At 45.9% G+C, this 22,208-nt stretch overlaps 9 non-coding genes across 9 annotated transcripts; all 9 read left to right on the top strand.

The window, feature by feature from the left end:
* The first annotated feature begins 1,764 nt into the window (after positions 1-1,764).
* Positions 1,765-1,955, top strand: LOC130311926 (U2 spliceosomal RNA). Its single transcript, XR_008860184.1, has one exon. It is a non-coding gene; the product is annotated as a U2 spliceosomal RNA (small nuclear RNA).
* A 2,086-nt stretch (positions 1,956-4,041) lies between these two features.
* LOC130311924 (U2 spliceosomal RNA) lies at positions 4,042-4,232 on the top strand. Its single transcript, XR_008860182.1, has one exon. It is a non-coding gene; the product is annotated as a U2 spliceosomal RNA (small nuclear RNA).
* Positions 4,233-6,329: 2,097 nt separating this feature from the next.
* On the top strand, positions 6,330-6,520 carry LOC130311922 (U2 spliceosomal RNA). Its single transcript, XR_008860181.1, has one exon. It is a non-coding gene; the product is annotated as a U2 spliceosomal RNA (small nuclear RNA).
* A 2,089-nt stretch (positions 6,521-8,609) lies between these two features.
* LOC130311921 (U2 spliceosomal RNA) lies at positions 8,610-8,800 on the top strand. Its single transcript, XR_008860180.1, has one exon. It is a non-coding gene; the product is annotated as a U2 spliceosomal RNA (small nuclear RNA).
* A 2,100-nt stretch (positions 8,801-10,900) lies between these two features.
* LOC130311920 (U2 spliceosomal RNA) lies at positions 10,901-11,091 on the top strand. The gene has a single exon (XR_008860179.1). It is a non-coding gene; the product is annotated as a U2 spliceosomal RNA (small nuclear RNA).
* Positions 11,092-13,181: 2,090 nt separating this feature from the next.
* LOC130311919 (U2 spliceosomal RNA) lies at positions 13,182-13,372 on the top strand. Its single transcript, XR_008860178.1, has one exon. It is a non-coding gene; the product is annotated as a U2 spliceosomal RNA (small nuclear RNA).
* A 2,090-nt stretch (positions 13,373-15,462) lies between these two features.
* On the top strand, positions 15,463-15,653 carry LOC130311918 (U2 spliceosomal RNA). Its single transcript, XR_008860177.1, has one exon. It is a non-coding gene; the product is annotated as a U2 spliceosomal RNA (small nuclear RNA).
* Positions 15,654-17,760: 2,107 nt separating this feature from the next.
* LOC130311917 (U2 spliceosomal RNA) lies at positions 17,761-17,951 on the top strand. Its single transcript, XR_008860176.1, has one exon. It is a non-coding gene; the product is annotated as a U2 spliceosomal RNA (small nuclear RNA).
* A 2,089-nt stretch (positions 17,952-20,040) lies between these two features.
* Positions 20,041-20,231, top strand: LOC130311916 (U2 spliceosomal RNA). The gene has a single exon (XR_008860175.1). It is a non-coding gene; the product is annotated as a U2 spliceosomal RNA (small nuclear RNA).
* The last annotated feature ends 1,977 nt before the right edge of the window (positions 20,232-22,208 follow it).

Here is a 22,208-nt window from a genome sequence, read left to right as displayed (position 1 = left end):
TAATGCTTATGAAGAAATATAAAATCTCATCCCTTCCCCAATATCGCGCCACACCCCTACCCCTTAATTCCCTGGTTGAACGTGATGGACATATGTCTTTTTTCGACCGTACTAACTATGTAACTATGTAACATAACATGGGGGGGGGGTCTCCTGGCTGTTCACACAGGTGTGTCATTGCTGTACATTGACCATGCATTGCTTCTGTGGTATTGCAAAGGCAAAGACAAATGCTTCCAGCCATCCATTGCACTAATGGATTGGTCATCAGCTGGCTGTCTATGTCCCGCATCAATATAGACCAAAGTACAGAGGGTTAGGCTATGCTATTGTGCACCTACCTGATGCATCAGAAGGTGCGAGGCCCTTGCTAAATTCTTTGCACAGACTTTGAGATCTATGCTTTAGACTGTATCTAAACCTGCTCCAACATGGACTGACATTCTGGCCTACTTTCAGCCGATGCGACTTGTCTGTCGCTGAACAGTCGCTTTTTATGTATTCAGCACCTATGTATAATGTTGTAAAAATGCTCTAGAAGCTAAAGTCGCAGAAATGTCACACATATTTGGCCTGCAACTTTCTGTGCGACAAATTCAGACAGGAAAAATCAGTATAAATCCTTAGAAAATTATCCCCCAGTGTCTCCATCTGCTGGCGGTATTGAATAAGCATTGCTGCACTGATGGGGTATGCATTAGACGAAAAAAAAGAAGAAAAAGAAGAATAATACGCCCAGAAAAGAGGCGAAAAGGAGAAAAACGTAAAAAAACGTGAAAAAAAAGTAAGAGGAAGAGAAGGGAAAAAAAGGTGGAAATGGGTTTAAAAGTGATTTCGGCGGAGAATATATATATATATATATATATATATATATATATATATATATATATATGCGCACACACACACATAGATATAAACGTATTCTCCGTTGAGATATTGCAGCCGCTGCTGTGTCCAGGCCCAGGAGCCTTAGCACTGTGCTGTGATGTCACTCAATACCACTGACATCACTAGGTGTAAACAACATCTCTCCTTTGCTGTGTATGTGACTATGGAGCTGTTTGGTGATGTCGTCTATTACGGCCTTCATAGAAGCAACAGGAGATTGTTGCATCCATCTTGAACCCTCAGAACTACAGTGCTATGATGTCACTCACTTCCACAGGCCTTGCAGAGTGTAAACAACAACAACCCAGCTTTGTTGTGTATGTAACCAAAGGGATTTGTGATGTCACCTAGAACCTTCACAGCAGCGACAGCTTTATGAGGAGCATCAGCACTGCTCTGCCTGAGCAGAACCATCACCGCCATAGGTTGTCAAATAACCCGGATTTAACCCACACAGGTAAGTCCAATGGGGTGCAGGCATGTCCTCTATGCTTACAGCTTCCCGTGGGTGTTGGTTTGATACCGTTTGGGGACAGCCAAGGAGGCATCTGCAGGCAACAAAGGTAGGTGTGTGCTTGTGTGTGTGTTTCCTATGCAGATCCTAAGCCCAGTGTCACATGCAAGTAGGAGGAGTAAGAAGGGTTCCTGGCAAATCCGGGTTATGGATTGCATTTAAAAAGGCCCCGTGGGAGTGCAATGGGCCCCTGTCTTGCTGCTTAGCAGTAATGGTATGGGTTTAGGTTCTGCTGTGTGTACTGGTGGTTGACTGCCCCCCAGCCCAGAGTGTGCATGGAAAATTGTCTGGCAGCCTCCCTGACAGCAAGCAGTGATAGTGCCCATGAAGGGGACCTTGTTGGGCCCGCCCCTTTCACGGTTATCGCTTCTCGGCCTTTTGGCTAAGATCAAGTGTAGTATCTGTTCTTATCAGTTTAATATCTGATACGTCCCCTATCTGGGGACCATATATTAAATGGATTTTTGAGAACGGGGGCCGATTTCGAAGCTTGCTTCCGTCGCCCTATGCATTGACCCGATATGGCAGTATCTTCGGGTACAGTGCACCACCCCCTTACAGGGTTAAAAAGAAAGATTCCTACTTTCATTGCTACCTGCTTGCTGGCTAGCCAGCTAGCCAGCCCTGTGGGCCTTGCTGCTGCTGCAGCCAAAAAACAAAAGGTGGTGCTGCTGCTGCTTCTGCTGCTTCTGCTTCTGCTTGTGTCTGGCCCCTGTTGGAGCGTCCAGGCACAGGACTTCTGCTGCTGCTGACTAAATGGCCTCCTTAATTGGATCATTTGAGTAGCCAGCACACCTGTGCAGGTAGGGCATGACATGATAGGCAGCTGCCTTGATAGCGGGTGGGTGCTGAATGTTCCTAATTGACAAAATAAGATTAATGCTTATGAAGAAATATAAAATCTCATCCCTTCCCCAATATCGCGCCACACCCCTACCCCTTAATTCCCTGGTTGAACGTGATGGACATATGTCTTTTTTCGACCGTACTAACTATGTAACTATGTAACATAACATGGGGGGGGGGGGGTCTCCTGGCTGTTCACACAGGTGTGTCATTGCTGTACATTGACCATGCATTGCTTCTGTGGTATTGCAAAGGCAAAGACAAATGCTTCCAGCCATCCATTGCACTAATGGATTGGTCATCAGCTGGCTGTCTATGTCCCGCATCAATATAGACCAAAGTACAGAGGGTTAGGCTATGCTATTGTGCACCTACCTGATGCATCAGAAGGTGCGAGGCCCTTGCTAAATTCTGTGCACAGACTTTGAGATCTATGCTTTAGACTGTATCTAAACCTGCTCCAACATGGACTGACATTCTGGCCTACTTTCAGCCGATGCGACTTGTCTGTCGCTGAACAGTCGCTTTTTATGTATTCAGCACCTATGTATAATGTTGTAAAAATGCTCTAGAAGCTAAAGTCGCAGAAATGTCACACATATTTGGCCTGCAACTTTCTGTGCGACAAATTCAGACAGGAAAAATCAGTATAAATCCTTAGAAAATTATCCCCCAGTGTCTCCATCTGCTGGCGGTATTGAATAAGCATTGCTGCACTGATGGGGTATGCATTAGACGAAAAAAAAGAAGAAAAAGAAGAATAATACGCCCAGAAAAGAGGCGAAAAGGAGAAAAACGTAAAAAAACGTGAAAAAAAAGTAAGAGGAAGAGAAGGGAAAAAAAGGTGGAAATGGGTTTAAAAGTGATTTCGGCGGAGAAATATATATATATATATATATATATATATATATATATATATATGCGCACACACACACATAGATATAAACGTATTCTCCGTTGAGATATTGCAGCCGCTGCTGTGTCCAGGCCCAGGAGCCTTAGCACTGTGCTGTGATGTCACTCAATACCACTGACATCACTAGGTGTAAACAACATCTCTCCTTTGCTGTGTATGTGACTATGGAGCTGTTTGGTGATGTCGTCTATTACGGCCTTCATAGAAGCAACAGGAGATTGTTGCATCCATCTTGAACCCTCAGAACTACAGTGCTATGATGTCACTCACTTCCACAGGCCTTGCAGAGTGTAAACAACAACAACCCAGCTTTGTTGTGTATGTAACCAAAGGGATTTGTGATGTCACCTAGAACCTTCACAGCAGCGACAGCTTTATGAGGAGCATCAGCACTGCTCTGCCTGAGCAGAACCATCACCGCCATAGGTTGTCAAATAACCCGGATTTAACCCACACAGGTAAGTCCAATGGGGTGCAGGCATGTCCTCTATGCTTACAGCTTCCCGTGGGTGTTGGTTTGATACCGTTTGGGGACAGCCAAGGAGGCATCTGCAGGCAACAAAGGTAGGTGTGTGCTTGTGTGTGTGTTTCCTATGCAGATCCTAAGCCCAGTGTCACATGCAAGTAGGAGGAGTAAGAAGGGTTCCTGGCAAATCCGGGTTATGGATTGCATTTAAAAAGGCCCCGTGGGAGTGCAATGGGCCCCTGTCTTGCTGCTTAGCAATAATGGTATGGGTTTAGGTTCTGCTGTGTGTACTGGTGGTTGACTGCCCCCCAGCCCAGAGTGTGCATGGAAAATTGTCTGGCAGCCTCCCTGACAGCAAGCAGTGATAGTGCCCATGAAGGGGACCTTGTTGGGCCCGCCCCTTTCACGGTTATCGCTTCTCGGCCTTTTGGCTAAGATCAAGTGTAGTATCTGTTCTTATCAGTTTAATATCTGATACGTCCCCTATCTGGGGACCATATATTAAATGGATTTTTGAGAACGGGGGCCGATTTCGAAGCTTGCTTCCGTCGCCCTATGCATTGACCCGATATGGCAGTATCTTCGGGTACAGTGCACCACCCCCTTACAGGGTTAAAAAGAAAGATTCCTACTTTCATTGCTACCTGCTTGCTGGCTAGCCAGCTAGCCAGCCCTGTGGGCCTTGCTGCTGCTGCAGCCAAAAAACAAAAGGTGGTGCTGCTGCTGCTGCTTCTGCTGCTTCTGCTTCTGCTTGTGTCTGGCCCCTGTTGGAGCGTCCAGGCACAGGACTTCTGCTGCTGCTGACTAAATGGCCTCCTTAATTGGATCATTTGAGTAGCCAGCACACCTGTGCAGGTAGGGCATGACATGATAGGCAGCTGCCTTGATAGCGGGTGGGTGCTGAATGTTCCTAATTGACAAAATAAGATTAATGCTTATGAAGAAATATAAAATCTCATCCCTTCCCCAATATCGCGCCACACCCCTACCCCTTAATTCCCTGGTTGAACGTGATGGACATATGTCTTTTTTCGACCGTACTAACTATGTAACTATGTAACATAACATGGGGGGGGGGGGGGGGGTCTCCTGGCTGTTCACACAGGTGTGTCATTGCTGTACATTGACCATGCATTGCTTCTGTGGTATTGCAAAGGCAAAGACAAATGCTTCCAGCCATCCATTGCACTAATGGATTGGTCATCAGCTGGCTGTCTATGTCCCGCATCAATATAGACCAAAGTACAGAGGGTTAGGCTATGCTATTGTGCACCTACCTGATGCATCAGAAGGTGCGAGGCCCTTGCTAAATTCTGTGCACAGACTTTGAGATCTATGCTTTAGACTGTATCTAAACCTGCTCCAACATGGACTGACATTCTGGCCTACTTTCAGCCGATGCGACTTGTCTGTCGCTGAACAGTCGCTTTTTATGTATTCAGCACCTATGTATAATGTTGTAAAAATGCTCTAGAAGCTAAAGTCGCAGAAATGTCACACATATTTGGCCTGCAACTTTCTGTGCGACAAATTCAGACAGGAAAAATCAGTATAAATCCTTAGAAAATTATCCCCCAGTGTCTCCATCTGCTGGCGGTATTGAATAAGCATTGCTGCACTGATGGGGTATGCATTAGACGAAAAAAAAGAAGAAAAAGAAGAATAATACGCCCAGAAAAGAGGCGAAAAGGAGAAAAACGTAAAAAAACGTGAAAAAAAAGTAAGAGGAAGAGAAGGGAAAAAAAGGTGGAAATGGGTTTAAAAGTGATTTCGGCGGAGAAATATATATATATATATATATATATATATATATATATATATATATGCGCACACACACACATATAGATATAAACGTATTCTATGTTGAGATATTGCAGCCGCTGCTGTGTCCAGGCCCAGGAGCCTTAGCACTGTGCTGTGATGTCACTCAATACCACTGACATCACTAGGTGTAAACAACATCTCTCCTTTGCTGTGTATGTGACTATGGAGCTGTTTGGTGATGTCGTCTATTACGGCCTTCATAGAAGCAACAGGAGATTGTTGCATCCATCTTGAACCCTCAGAACTACAGTGCTATGATGTCACTCACTTCCACAGGCCTTGCAGAGTGTAAACAACAACAACCCAGCTTTGTTGTGTATGTAACCAAAGGGATTTGTGATGTCACCTAGAACCTTCACAGCAGCGACAGCTTTATGAGGAGCATCAGCACTGCTCTGCCTGAGCAGAACCATCACCGCCATAGGTTGTCAAATAACCCGGATTTAACCCACACAGGTAAGTCCAATGGGGTGCAGGCATGTCCTCTATGCTTACAGCTTCCCGTGGGTGTTGGTTTGATACCGTTTGGGGACAGCCAAGGAGGCATTTGCAGGCAACAAAGGTAGGTGTGTGCTTGTGTGTGTGTTTCCTATGCAGATCCTAAGCCCAGTGTCACATGCAAGTAGGAGGAGTAAGAAGGGTTCCTGGCAAATCCGGGTTATGGATTGCATTTAAAAAGGCCCCGTGGGAGTGCAATGGGCCCCTGTCTTGCTGCTTAGCAATAATGGTATGGGTTTAGGTTCTGCTGTGTGTACTGGTGGTTGACTGCCCCCCAGCCCAGAGTGTGCATGGAAAATTGTCTGGCAGCCTCCCTGACAGCAAGCAGTGATAGTGCCCATGAAGGGGACCTTGTTGGGCCCGCCCCTTTCACGGTTATCGCTTCTCGGCCTTTTGGCTAAGATCAAGTGTAGTATCTGTTCTTATCAGTTTAATATCTGATACGTCCCCTATCTGGGGACCATATATTAAATGGATTTTTGAGAACGGGGGCCGATTTCGAAGCTTGCTTCCGTCGCCCTATGCATTGACCCGATATGGCAGTATCTTCGGGTACAGTGCACCACCCCCTTACAGGGTTAAAAAGAAAGATTCCTACTTTCATTGCTACCTGCTTGCTGGCTAGCCAGCTAGCCAGCCCTGTGGGCCTTGCTGCTGCTGCAGCCAAAAAACAAAAGGTGGTGCTGCTGCTGCTTCTGCTTCTGCTTGTGTCTGGCCCCTGTTGGAGCGTCCAGGCACAGGACTTCTGCTGCTGCTGACTAAATGGCCTCCTTAATTGGATCATTTGAGTAGCCAGCACACCTGTGCAGGTAGGGCATGACATGATAGGCAGCTGCCTTGATAGCGGGTGGGTGCTGAATGTTCCTAATTGACAAAATAAGATTAATGCTTATGAAGAAATATAAAATCTCATCCCTTCCCCAATATCGCGCCACACCCCTACCCCTTAATTCCCTGGTTGAACGTGATGGACATATGTCTTTTTTCGACCGTACTAACTATGTAACTATGTAACATAACATGGGGGGGGGGGGGGGGGTCTCCTGGCTGTTCACACAGGTGTGTCATTGCTGTACATTGACCATGCATTGCTTCTGTGGTATTGCAAAGGCAAAGACAAATGCTTCCAGCCATCCATTGCACTAATGGATTGGTCATCAGCTGGCTGTCTATGTCCCGCATCAATATAGACCAAAGTACAGAGGGTTAGGCTATGCTATTGTGCACCTACCTGATGCATCAGAAGGTGCGAGGCCCTTGCTAAATTCTGTGCACAGACTTTGAGATCTATACTTTAGACTGTATCTAAACCTGCTCCAACATGGACTGACATTCTGGCCTACTTTCAGCCGATGCGACTTGTCTGTCGCTGAACAGTCGCTTTTTATGTATTCAGCACCTATGTATAATGTTGTAAAAATGCTCTAGAAGCTAAAGTCGCAGAAATGTCACACATATTTGGCCTGCAACTTTCTGTGCGACAAATTCAGACAGGAAAAATCAGTATAAATCCTTAGAAAATTATCCCCCAGTGTCTCCATCTGCTGGCGGTATTGAATAAGCATTGCTGCACTGATGGGGTATGCATTAGACGAAAAAAAAGAAGAAAAAGAAGAATAATACGCCCAGAAAAGAGGCGAAAAGGAGAAAAACGTAAAAAAACGTGAAAAAAAAGTAAGAGGAAGAGAAGGGAAAAAAAGGTGGAAATGGGTTTAAAAGTGATTTCGGCGGAGAAATATATATATATATATATATATATATATATATATATATATATATATATATGCGCACACACACACATAGATATAAACGTATTCTCCGTTGAGATATTGCAGCCGCTGCTGTGTCCAGGCCCAGGAGCCTTAGCACTGTGCTGTGATGTCACTCAATACCACTGACATCACTAGGTGTAAACAACATCTCTCCTTTGCTGTGTATGTGACTATGGAGCTGTTTGGTGATGTCGTCTATTACGGCCTTCATAGAAGCAACAGGAGATTGTTGCATCCATCTTGAACCCTCAGAACTACAGTGCTATGATGTCACTCACTTCCACAGGCCTTGCAGAGTGTAAACAACAACAACCCAGCTTTGTTGTGTATGTAACCAAAGGGATTTGTGATGTCACCTAGAACCTTCACAGCAGCGACAGCTTTATGAGGAGCATCAGCACTGCTCTGCCTGAGCAGAACCATCACCGCCATAGGTTGTCAAATAACCCGGATTTAACCCACACAGGTAAGTCCAATGGGGTGCAGGCATGTCCTCTATGCTTACAGCTTCCCGTGGGTGTTGGTTTGATACCGTTTGGGGACAGCCAAGGAGGCATCTGCAGGCAACAAAGGTAGGTGTGTGCTTGTGTGTGTGTTTCCTATGCAGATCCTAAGCCCAGTGTCACATGCAAGTAGGAGGAGTAAGAAGGGTTCCTGGCAAATCCGGGTTATGGATTGCATTTAAAAAGGCCCCGTGGGAGTGCAATGGGCCCCTGTCTTGCTGCTTAGCAATAATGGTATGGGTTTAGGTTCTGCTGTGTGTACTGGTGGTTGACTGCCCCCCAGCCCAGAGTGTGCATGGAAAATTGTCTGGCAGCCTCCCTGACAGCAAGCAGTGATAGTGCCCATGAAGGGGACCTTGTTGGGCCCGCCCCTTTCACGGTTATCGCTTCTCGGCCTTTTGGCTAAGATCAAGTGTAGTATCTGTTCTTATCAGTTTAATATCTGATACGTCCCCTATCTGGGGACCATATATTAAATGGATTTTTGAGAACGGGGGCCGATTTCGAAGCTTGCTTCCGTCGCCCTATGCATTGACCCGATATGGCAGTATCTTCGGGTACAGTGCACCACCCCCTTACAGGGTTAAAAAGAAAGATTCCTACTTTCATTGCTACCTGCTTGCTGGCTAGCCAGCTAGCCAGCCCTGTGGGCCTTGCTGCTGCTGCAGCCAAAAAACAAAAGGTGGTGCTGCTGCTGCTTCTGCTGCTTCTGCTTCTGCTTGTGTCTGGCCCCTGTTGGAGCGTCCAGGCACAGGACTTCTGCTGCTGCTGACTAAATGGCCTCCTTAATTGGATCATTTGAGTAGCCAGCACACCTGTGCAGGTAGGGCATGATATGATAGGCAGCTGCCTTGATAGCGGGTGGGTGCTGAATGTTCCTAATTGACAAAATAAGATTAATGCTTATGAAGAAATATAAAATCTCATCCCTTCCCCAATATCGCGCCACACCCCTACCCCTTAATTCCCTGGTTGAACGTGATGGACATATGTCTTTTTTCGACCGTACTAACTATGTAACTATGTAACATAACATGGGGGGGGGGGGGGGGGTCTCCTGGCTGTTCACACAGGTGTGTCATTGCTGTACATTGACCATGCATTGCTTCTGTGGTATTGCAAAGGCAAAGACAAATGCTTCCAGCCATCCATTGCACTAATGGATTGGTCATCAGCTGGCTGTCTATGTCCCGCATCAATATAGACCAAAGTACAGAGGGTTAGGCTATGCTATTGTGCACCTACCTGATGCATCAGAAGGTGCGAGGCCCTTGCTAAATTCTGTGCACAGACTTTGAGATCTATGCTTTAGACTGTATCTAAACCTGCTCCAACATGGACTGACATTCTGGCCTACTTTCAGCCGATGCGACTTGTCTGTCGCTGAACAGTCGCTTTTTATGTATTCAGCACCTATGTATAATGTTGTAAAAATGCTCTAGAAGCTAAAGTCGCAGAAATGTCACACATATTTGGCCTGCAACTTTCTGTGCGACAAATTCAGACAGGAAAAATCAGTATAAATCCTTAGAAAATTATCCCCCAGTGTCTCCATCTGCTGGCGGTATTGAATAAGCATTGCTGCACTGATGGGGTATGCATTAGACGAAAAAAAAGAAGAAAAAGAAGAATAATACGCCCAGAAAAGAGGCGAAAAGGAGAAAAACGTAAAAAAACGTGAAAAAAAAGTAAGAGGAAGAGAAGGGAAAAAAAGGTGGAAATGGGTTTAAAAGTGATTTCGGCGGAGAAATATATATATATATATATATATATATATATATATATATATATATATATATATGCGCACACACACACATAGATATAAACGTATTCTCCGTTGAGATATTGCAGCCGCTGCTGTGTCCAGGCCCAGGAGCCTTAGCACTGTGCTGTGATGTCACTCAATACCACTGACATCACTAGGTGTAAACAACATCTCTCCTTTGCTGTGTATGTGACTATGGAGCTGTTTGGTGATGTCGTCTATTACGGCCTTCATAGAAGCAACAGGAGATTGTTGCATCCATCTTGAACCCTCAGAACTACAGTGCTATGATGTCACTCACTTCCACAGGCCTTGCAGAGTGTAAACAACAACAACCCAGCTTTGTTGTGTATGTAACCAAAGGGATTTGTGATGTCACCTAGAACCTTCACAGCAGCGACAGCTTTATGAGGAGCATCAGCACTGCTCTGCCTGAGCAGAACCATCACCGCCATAGGTTGTCAAATAACCCGGATTTAACCCACACAGGTAAGTCCAATGGGGTGCAGGCATGTCCTCTATGCTTACAGCTTCCCGTGGGTGTTGGTTTGATACCGTTTGGGGACAGCCAAGGAGGCATCTGCAGGCAACAAAGGTAGGTGTGTGCTTGTGTGTGTGTTTCCTATGCAGATCCTAAGCCCAGTGTCACATGCAAGTAGGAGGAGTAAGAAGGGTTCCTGGCAAATCCGGGTTATGGATTGCATTTAAAAAGGCCCCGTGGGAGTGCAATGGGCCCCTGTCTTGCTGCTTAGCAATAATGGTATGGGTTTAGGTTCTGCTGTGTGTACTGGTGGTTGACTGCCCCCCAGCCCAGAGTGTGCATGGAAAATTGTCTGGCAGCCTCCCTGACAGCAAGCAGTGATAGTGCCCATGAAGGGGACCTTGTTGGGCCCGCCCCTTTCACGGTTATCGCTTCTCGGCCTTTTGGCTAAGATCAAGTGTAGTATCTGTTCTTATCAGTTTAATATCTGATACGTCCCCTATCTGGGGACCATATATTAAATGGATTTTTGAGAACGGGGGCCGATTTCGAAGCTTGCTTCCGTCGCCCTATGCATTGACCCGATATGGCAGTATCTTCGGGTACAGTGCACCACCCCCTTACAGGGTTAAAAAGAAAGATTCCTACTTTCATTGCTACCTGCTTGCTGGCTAGCCAGCTAGCCAGCCCTGTGGGCCTTGCTGCTGCTGCAGCCAAAAAACAAAAGGTGGTGCTGCTGCTGCTTCTGCTGCTTCTGCTTCTGCTTGTGTCTGGCCCCTGTTGGAGCGTCCAGGCACAGGACTTCTGCTGCTGCTGACTAAATGGCCTCCTTAATTGGATCATTTGAGTAGCCAGCACACCTGTGCAGGTAGGGCATGACATGATAGGCAGCTGCCTTGATAGCGGGTGGGTGCTGAATGTTCCTAATTGACAAAATAAGATTAATGCTTATGAAGAAATATAAAATCTCATCCCTTCCCCAATATCGCGCCACACCCCTACCCCTTAATTCCCTGGTTGAACGTGATGGACATATGTCTTTTTTCGACCGTACTAACTATGTAACTATGTAACATAACATGGGGGGGGGGGGGTCTCCTGGCTGTTCACACAGGTGTGTCATTGCTGTACATTGACCATGCATTGCTTCTGTGGTATTGCAAAGGCAAAGACAAATGCTTCCAGCCATCCATTGCACTAATGGATTGGTCATCAGCTGGCTGTCTATGTCCCGCATCAATATAGACCAAAGTACAGAGGGTTAGGCTATGCTATTGTGCACCTACCTGATGCATCAGAAGGTGCGAGGCCCTTGCTAAATTCTGTGCACAGACTTTGAGATCTATGCTTTAGACTGTATCTAAACCTGCTCCAACATGGACTGACATTCTGGCCTACTTTCAGCCGATGCGACTTGTCTGTCGCTGAACAGTCGCTTTTTATGTATTCAGCACCTATGTATAATGTTGTAAAAATGCTCTAGAAGCTAAAGTCGCAGAAATGTCACACATATTTGGCCTGCAACTTTCTGTGCGACAAATTCAGACAGGAAAAATCAGTATAAATCCTTAGAAAATTATCCCCCAGTGTCTCCATCTGCTGGCGGTATTGAATAAGCATTGCTGCACTGATGGGGTATGCATTAGACGAAAAAAAAGAAGAAAAAGAAGAATAATACGCCCAGAAAAGAGGCGAAAAGGAGAAAAACGTAAAAAAACGTGAAAAAAAAGTAAGAGGAAGAGAAGGGAAAAAAAGGTGGAAATGGGTTTAAAAGTGATTTCGGCGGAGAAATATATATATATATATATATATATATATATATATATATATATATATGCGCACACACACACATAGATATAAACGTATTCTCCGTTGAGATATTGCAGCCGCTGCTGTGTCCAGGCCCAGGAGCCTTAGCACTGTGCTGTGATGTCACTCAATACCACTGACATCACTAGGTGTAAACAACATCTCTCCTTTGCTGTGTATGTGACTATGGAGCTGTTTGGTGATGTCGTCTATTACGGCCTTCATAGAAGCAACAGGAGATTGTTGCATCCATCTTGAACCCTCAGAACTACAGTGCTATGATGTCACTCACTTCCACAGGCCTTGCAGAGTGTAAACAACAACAACCCAGCTTTGTTGTGTATGTAACCAAAGGGATTTGTGATGTCACCTAGAACCTTCACAGCAGCGACAGCTTTATGAGGAGCATCAGCACTGCTCTGCCTGAGCAGAACCATCACCGCCATAGGTTGTCAAATAACCCGGATTTAACCCACACAGGTAAGTCCAATGGGGTGCAGGCATGTCCTCTATGCTTACAGCTTCCCGTGGGTGTTGGTTTGATACCGTTTGGGGACAGCCAAGGAGGCATCTGCAGGCAACAAAGGTAGGTGTGTGCTTGTGTGTGTGTTTCCTATGCAGATCCTAAGCCCAGTGTCACATGCAAGTAGGAGGAGTAAGAAGGGTTCCTGGCAAATCCGGGTTATGGATTGCATTTAAAAAGGCCCCGTGGGAGTGCAATGGGCCCCTGTCTTGCTGCTTAGCAATAATGGTATGGGTTTAGGTTCTGCTGTGTGTACTGGTGGTTGACTGCCCCCCAGCCCAGAGTGTGCATGGAAAATTGTCTGGCAGCCTCCCTGACAGCAAGCAGTGATAGTGCCCATGAAGGGGACCTTGTTGGGCCCGCCCCTTTCACGGTTATCGCTTCTCGGCCTTTTGGCTAAGATCAAGTGTAGTATCTGTTCTTATCAGTTTAATATCTGATACGTCCCCTATCTGGGGACCATATATTAAATGGATTTTTGAGAACGGGGGCCGATTTCGAAGCTTGCTTCCGTCGCCCTATGCATTGACCCGATATGGCAGTATCTTCGGGTACAGTGCACCACCCCCTTACAGGGTTAAAAAGAAAGATTCCTACTTTCATTGCTACCTGCTTGCTGGCTAGCCAGCTAGCCAGCCCTGTGGGCCTTGCTGCTGCTGCAGCCAAAAAACAAAAGGTGGTGCTGCTGCTGCTTCTGCTTCTGCTTGTGTCTGGCCCCTGTTGGAGCGTCCAGGCACAGGACTTCTGCTGCTGCTGACTAAATGGCCTCCTTAATTGGATCATTTGAGTAGCCAGCACACCTGTGCAGGTAGGGCATGACATGATAGGCAGCTGCCTTGATAGCGGGTGGGTGCTGAATGTTCCTAATTGACAAAATAAGATTAATGCTTATGAAGAAATATAAAATCTCATCCCTTCCCCAATATCGCGCCACACCCCTACCCCTTAATTCCCTGGTTGAACGTGATGGACATATGTCTTTTTTCGACCGTACTAACTATGTAACTATGTAACATAACATGGGGGGGGGGGGGGGTCTCCTGGCTGTTCAGACAGGTGTGTCATTGCTGTACATTGACCATGCATTGCTTCTGTGGTATTGCAAAGGCAAAGACAAATGCTTCCAGCCATCCATTGCACTAATGGATTGGTCATCAGCTGGCTGTCTATGTCCCGCATCAATATAGACCAAAGTACAGAGGGTTAGGCTATGCTATTGTGCACCTACCTGATGCATCAGAAGGTGCGAGGCCCTTGCTAAATTCTGTGCACAGACTTTGAGATCTATGCTTTAGACTGTATCTAAACCTGCTCCAACATGGACTGACATTCTGGCCTACTTTCAGCCGATGCGACTTGTCTGTCGCTGAACAGTCGCTTTTTATGTATTCAGCACCTATGTATAATGTTGTAAAAATGCTCTAGAAGCTAAAGTCGCAGAAATGTCACACATATTTGGCCTGCAACTTTCTGTGCGACAAATTCAGACAGGAAAAATCAGTATAAATCCTTAGAAAATTATCCCCCAGTGTCTCCATCTGCTGGCGGTATTGAATAAGCATTGCTGCACTGATGGGGTATGCATTAGACGAAAAAAAAAGAAGAAAAAGAAGAATAATACGCCCAGAAAAGAGGCGAAAAGGAGAAAAACGTAAAAAAACGTGAAAAAAAAGTAAGAGGAAGAGAAGGGAAAAAAAGGTGGAAATGGGTTTAAAAGTGATTTCGGCGGAGAAATATATATATATATATATATATATATATATATATATATATATATATATATATGCGCACACACACACATAGATATAAACGTATTCTCCGTTGAGATATTGCAGCCGCTGCTGTGTCCAGGCCCAGGAGCCTTAGCACTGTGCTGTGATGTCACTCAATACCACTGACATCACTAGGTGTAAACAACATCTCTCCTTTGCTGTGTATGTGACTATGGAGCTGTTTGGTGATGTCGTCTATTACGGCCTTCATAGAAGCAACAGGAGATTGTTGCATCCATCTTGAACCCTCAGAACTACAGTGCTATGATGTCACTCACTTCCACAGGCCTTGCAGAGTGTAAACAACAACAACCCAGCTTTGTTGTGTATGTAACCAAAGGGATTTGTGATGTCACCTAGAACCTTCACAGCAGCGACAGCTTTATGAGGAGCATCAGCACTGCTCTGCCTGAGCAGAACCATCACCGCCATAGGTTGTCAAATAACCCGGATTTAACCCACACAGGTAAGTCCAATGGGGTGCAGGCATGTCCTCTATGCTTACAGCTTCCCGTGGGTGTTGGTTTGATACCGTTTGGGGACAGCCAAGGAGGCATCTGCAGGCAACAAAGGTAGGTGTGTGCTTGTGTGTGTGTTTCCTATGCAGATCCTAAGCCCAGTGTCACATGCAAGTAGGAGGAGTAAGAAGGGTTCCTGGCAAATCCGGGTTATGGATTGCATTTAAAAAGGCCCCGTGGGAGTGCAATGGGCCCCTGTCTTGCTGCTTAGCAATAATGGTATGGGTTTAGGTTCTGCTGTGTGTACTGGTGGTTGACTGCCCCCCAGCCCAGAGTGTGCATGGAAAATTGTCTGGCAGCCTCCCTGACAGCAAGCAGTGATAGTGCCCATGAAGGGGACCTTGTTGGGCCCGCCCCTTTCACGGTTATCGCTTCTCGGCCTTTTGGCTAAGATCAAGTGTAGTATCTGTTCTTATCAGTTTAATATCTGATACGTCCCCTATCTGGGGACCATATATTAAATGGATTTTTGAGAACGGGGGCCGATTTCGAAGCTTGCTTCCGTCGCCCTATGCATTGACCCGATATGGCAGTATCTTCGGGTACAGTGCACCACCCCCTTACAGGGTTAAAAAGAAAGATTCCTACTTTCATTGCTACCTGCTTGCTGGCTAGCCAGCTAGCCAGCCCTGTGGGCCTTGCTGCTGCTGCAGCCAAAAAACAAAAGGTGGTGCTGCTGCTGCTTCTGCTGCTTCTGCTTCTGCTTGTGTCTGGCCCCTGTTGGAGCGTCCAGGCACAGGACTTCTGCTGCTGCTGACTAAATGGCCTCCTTAATTGGATCATTTGAGTAGCCAGCACACCTGTGCAGGTAGGGCATGACATGATAGGCAGCTGCCTTGATAGCGGGTGGGTGCTGAATGTTCCTAATTGACAAAATAAGATTAATGCTTATGAAGAAATATAAAATCTCATCCCTTCCCCAATATCGCGCCACACCCCTACCCCTTAATTCCCTGGTTGAACGTGATGGACATATGTCTTTTTTCGACCGTACTAACTATGTAACTATGTAACATAACATGGGGGGGGGGGGGGGGGGGTCTCCTGGCTGTTCACACAGGTGTGTCATTGCTGTACATTGACCATGCATTGCTTCTGTGGTATTGCAAAGGCAAAGACAAATGCTTCCAGCCATCCATTGCACTAATGGATTGGTCATCAGCTGGCTGTCTATGTCCCGCATCAATATAGACCAAAGTACAGAGGGTTAGGCTATGCTATTGTGCACCTACCTGATGCATCAGAAGGTGCGAGGCCCTTGCTAAATTCTGTGCACAGACTTTGAGATCTATGCTTTAGACTGTATCTAAACCTGCTCCAACATGGACTGACATTCTGGCCTACTTTCAGCCGATGCGACTTGTCTGTCGCTGAACAGTCGCTTTTTATGTATTCAGCACCTATGTATAATGTTGTAAAAATGCTCTAGAAGCTAAAGTCGCAGAAATGTCACACATATTTGGCCTGCAACTTTCTGTGCGACAAATTCAGACAGGAAAAATCAGTATAAATCCTTAGAAAATTATCCCCCAGTGTCTCCATCTGCTGGCGGTATTGAATAAGCATTGCTGCACTGATGGGGTATGCATTAGACGAAAAAAAAGAAGAAAAAGAAGAATAATACGCCCAGAAAAGAGGCGAAAAGGAGAAAAACGTAAAAAAACGTGAAAAAAAAGTAAGAGGAAGAGAAGGGAAAAAAAGGTGGAAATGGGTTTAAAAGTGATTTCGGCGGAGAATATATATATATATATATATATATATATATATATATATATATATATATATATATATATGCGCACACACACACATAGATATAAACGTATTCTCCGTTGAGATATTGCAGCCGCTGCTGTGTCCAGGCCCAGGAGCCTTAGCACTGTGCTGTGATGTCACTCAATACCACTGACATCACTAGGTGTAAACAACATCTCTCCTTTGCTGTGTATGTGACTATGGAGCTGTTTGGTGATGTCGTCTATTACGGCCTTCATAGAAGCAACAGGAGATTGTTGCATCCATCTTGAACCCTCAGAACTACAGTGCTATGATGTCACTCACTTCCACAGGCCTTGCAGAGTGTAAACAACAACAACCCAGCTTTGTTGTGTATGTAACCAAAGGGATTTGTGATGTCACCTAGAACCTTCACAGCAGCGACAGCTTTATGAGGAGCATCAGCACTGCTCTGCCTGAGCAGAACCATCACCGCCATAGGTTGTCAAATAACCCGGATTTAACCCACACAGGTAAGTCCAATGGGGTGCAGGCATGTCCTCTATGCTTACAGCTTCCCGTGGGTGTTGGTTTGATACCGTTTGGGGACAGCCAAGGAGGCATCTGCAGGCAACAAAGGTAGGTGTGTGCTTGTGTGTGTGTTTCCTATGCAGATCCTAAGCCCAGTGTCACATGCAAGTAGGAGGAGTAAGAAGGGTTCCTGGCAAATCCGGGTTATGGATTGCATTTAAAAAGGCCCCGTGGGAGTGCAATGGGCCCCTGTCTTGCTGCTTAGCAATAATGGTATGGGTTTAGGTTCTGCTGTGTGTACTGGTGGTTGACTGCCCCCCAGCCCAGAGTGTGCATGGAAAATTGTCTGGCAGCCTCCCTGACAGCAAGCAGTGATAGTGCCCATGAAGGGGACCTTGTTGGGCCCGCCCCTTTCACGGTTATCGCTTCTCGGCCTTTTGGCTAAGATCAAGTGTAGTATCTGTTCTTATCAGTTTAATATCTGATACGTCCCCTATCTGGGGACCATATATTAAATGGATTTTTGAGAACGGGGGCCGATTTCGAAGCTTGCTTCCGTCGCCCTATGCATTGACCCGATATGGCAGTATCTTCGGGTACAGTGCACCACCCCCTTACAGGGTTAAAAAGAAAGATTCCTACTTTCATTGCTACCTGCTTGCTGGCTAGCCAGCTAGCCAGCCCTGTGGGCCTTGCTGCTGCTGCAGCCAAAAAACAAAAGGTGGTGCTGCTGCTGCTTCTGCTTCTGCTTGTGTCTGGCCCCTGTTGGAGCGTCCAGGCACAGGACTTCTGCTGCTGCTGACTAAATGGCCTCCTTAATTGGATCATTTGAGTAGCCAGCACACCTGTGCAGGTAGGGCATGACATGATAGGCAGCTGCCTTGATAGCGGGTGGGTGCTGAATGTTCCTAATTGACAAAATAAGATTAATGCTTATGAAGAAATATAAAATCTCATCCCTTCCCCAATATCGCGCCACACCCCTACCCCTTAATTCCCTGGTTGAACGTGATGGACATATGTCTTTTTTCGACCGTACTAACTATGTAACTATGTAACATAACATGGGGGGGGGGGGGGGGTCTCCTGGCTGTTCAGACAGGTGTGTCATTGCTGTACATTGACCATGCATTGCTTCTGTGGTATTGCAAAGGCAAAGACAAATGCTTCCAGCCATCCATTGCACTAATGGATTGGTCATCAGCTGGCTGTCTATGTCCCGCATCAATATAGACCAAAGTACAGAGGGTTAGGCTATGCTATTGTGCACCTACCTGATGCATCAGAAGGTGCGAGGCCCTTGCTAAATTCTGTGCACAGACTTTGAGATCTATGCTTTAGACTGTATCTAAACCTGCTCCAACATGGACTGACATTCTGGCCTACTTTCAGCCGATGCGACTTGTCTGTCGCTGAACAGTCGCTTTTTATGTATTCAGCACCTATGTATAATGTTGTAAAAATGCTCTAGAAGCTAAAGTCGCAGAAATGTCACACATATTTGGCCTGCAACTTTCTGTGCGACAAATTCAGACAGGAAAAATCAGTATAAATCCTTAGAAAATTATCCCCCAGTGTCTCCATCTGCTGGCGGTATTGAATAAGCATTGCTGCACTGATGGGGTATGCATTAGACGAAAAAAAAAGAAGAAAAAGAAGAATAATACGCCCAGAAAAGAGGCGAAAAGGAGAAAAACGTAAAAAAACGTGAAAAAAAAGTAAGAGGAAGAGAAGGGAAAAAAAGGTGGAAATGGGTTTAAAAGTGATTTCGGCGGATAAATATATATATATATATATATATATATATATATATATATATATATATATATGCGCACACACACACATAGATATAAACGTATTCTCCGTTGAGATATTGCAGCCGCTGCTGTGTCCAGGCCCAGGAGCCTTAGCACTGTGCTGTGATGTCACTCAATACCACTGACATCACTAGGTGTAAACAACATCTCTCCTTTGCTGTGTATGTGACTATGGAGCTGTTTGGTGATGTCGTCTATTACGGCCTTCATAGAAGCAACAGGAGATTGTTGCATCCATCTTGAACCCTCAGAACTACAGTGCTATGATGTCACTCACTTCCACAGGCCTTGCAGAGTGTAAACAACAACAACCCAGCTTTGTTGTGTATGTAACCAAAGGGATTTGTGATGTCACCTAGAACCTTCACAGCAGCGACAGCTTTATGAGGAGCATCAGCACTGCTCTGCCTGAGCAGAACCATCACCGCCATAGGTTGTCAAATAACCCGGATTTAACCCACACAGGTAAGTCCAATGGGGTGCAGGCATGTCCTCTATGCTTACAGCTTCCCGTGGGTGTTGGTTTGATACCGTTTGGGGACAGCCAAGGAGGCATCTGCAGGCAACAAAGGTAGGTGTGTGCTTGTGTGTGTGTTTCCTATGCAGATCCTAAGCCCAGTGTCACATGCAAGTAGGAGGAGTAAGAAGGGTTCCTGGCAAATCCGGGTTATGGATTGCATTTAAAAAGGCCCCGTGGGAGTGCAATGGGCCCCTGTCTTGCTGCTTAGCAATAATGGTATGGGTTTAGGTTCTGCTGTGTGTACTGGTGGTTGACTGCCCCCCAGCCCAGAGTGTGCATGGAAAATTGTCTGGCAGCCTCCCTGACAGCAAGCAGTGATAGTGCCCATGAAGGGGACCTTGTTGGGCCCGCCCCTTTCACGGTTATCGCTTCTCGGCCTTTTGGCTAAGATCAAGTGTAGTATCTGTTCTTATCAGTTTAATATCTGATACGTCCCCTATCTGGGGACCATATATTAAATGGATTTTTGAGAACGGGGGCCGATTTCGAAGCTTGCTTCCGTCGCCCTATGCATTGACCCGATATGGCAGTATCTTCGGGTACAGTGCACCACCCCCTTACAGGGTTAAAAAGAAAGATTCCTACTTTCATTGCTACCTGCTTGCTGGCTAGCCAGCTAGCCAGCCCTGTGGGCCTTGCTGCTGCTGCAGCCAAAAAACAAAAGGTGGTGCTGCTGCTGCTTCTGCTGCTTCTGCTTCTGCTTGTGTCTGGCCCCTGTTGGAGCGTCCAGGCACAGGACTTCTGCTGCTGCTGACTAAATGGCCTCCTTAATTGGATCATTTGAGTAGCCAGCACACCTGTGCAGGTAGGGCATGACATGATAGGCAGCTGCCTTGATAGCGGGTGGGTGCTGAATGTTCCTAATTGACAAAATAAGATTAATGCTTATGAAGAAATATAAAATCTCATCCCTTCCCCAATATCGCGCCACACCCCTACCCCTTAATTCCCTGGTTGAACGTGATGGACATATGTCTTTTTTCGACCGTACTAACTATGTAACTATGTAACATAACATGGGGGGGGGGGGGGGGGGGTCTCCTGGCTGTTCACACAGGTGTGTCATTGCTGTACATTGACCATGCATTGCTTCTGTGGTATTGCAAAGGCAAAGACAAATGCTTCCAGCCATCCATTGCACTAATGGATTGGTCATCAGCTGGCTGTCTATGTCCCGCATCAATATAGACCAAAGTACAGAGGGTTAGGCTATGCTATTGTGCACCTACCTGATGCATCAGAAGGTGCGAGGCCCTTGCTAAATTCTGTGCACAGACTTTGAGATCTATGCTTTAGACTGTATCTAAACCTGCTCCAACATGGACTGACATTCTGGCCTACTTTCAGCCGATGCGACTTGTCTGTCGCTGAACAGTCGCTTTTTATGTATTCAGCACCTATGTATAATGTTGTAAAAATGCTCTAGAAGCTAAAGTCGCAGAAATGTCACACATATTTGGCCTGCAACTTTCTGTGCGACAAATTCAGACAGGAAAAATCAGTATAAATCCTTAGAAAATTATCCCCCAGTGTCTCCATCTGCTGGCGGTATTGAATAAGCATTGCTGCACTGATGGGGTATGCATTAGACGAAAAAAAAGAAGAAAAAGAAGAATAATACGCCCAGAAAAGAGGCGAAAAGGAGAAAAATGTAAAAAAACGTGAAAAAAAAGTAAGAGGAAGAGAAGGGAAAAAAAGGTGGAAATGGGTTTAAAAGTGATTTCGGCGGAGAATATATATATATATATATATATATATATATATATATATATATATATATATATATATGCGCACACACACACATAGATATAAACGTATTCTCCGTTGAGATATTGCAGCCGCTGCTGTGTCCAGGCCCAGGAGCCTTAGCACTGTGCTGTGATGTCACTCAATACCACTGACATCACTAGGTGTAAACAACATCTCTCCTTTGCTGTGTATGTGACTATGGAGCTGTTTGGTGATGTCGTCTATTACGGCCTTCATAGAAGCAACAGGAGATTGTTGCATCCATCTTGAACCCTCAGAACTACAGTGCTATGATGTCACTCACTTCCACAGGCCTTGCAGAGTGTAAACAACAACAACCCAGCTTTGTTGTGTATGTAACCAAAGGGATTTGTGATGTCACCTAGAACCTTCACAGCAGCGACAGCTTTATGAGGAGCATCAGCACTGCTCTGCCTGAGCAGAACCATCACCGCCATAGGTTGTCAAATAACCCGGATTTAACCCACACAGGTAAGTCCAATGGGGTGCAGGCATGTCCTCTATGCTTACAGCTTCCCGTGGGTGTTGGTTTGATACCGTTTGGGGACAGCCAAGGAGGCATCTGCAGGCAACAAAGGTAGGTGTGTGCTTGTGTGTGTGTTTCCTATGCAGATCCTAAGCCCAGTGTCACATGCAAGTAGGAGGAGTAAGAAGGGTTCCTGGCAAATCCGGGTTATGGATTGCATTTAAAAAGGCCCCGTGGGAGTGCAATGGGCCCCTGTCTTGCTGCTTAGCAATAATGGTATGGGTTTAGGTTCTGCT

The sequence above is a fragment of the Hyla sarda genome, unplaced genomic scaffold (genome assembly GCF_029499605.1).
Source record: "Hyla sarda isolate aHylSar1 unplaced genomic scaffold, aHylSar1.hap1 scaffold_1695, whole genome shotgun sequence".
NCBI classification, from domain to species: Eukaryota; Metazoa; Chordata; class Amphibia; order Anura; family Hylidae; genus Hyla; species Hyla sarda.
The sequence above is the reverse complement of the archived record's forward strand: the minus strand, read 5'-3'. Positions and strand labels throughout refer to the sequence as shown.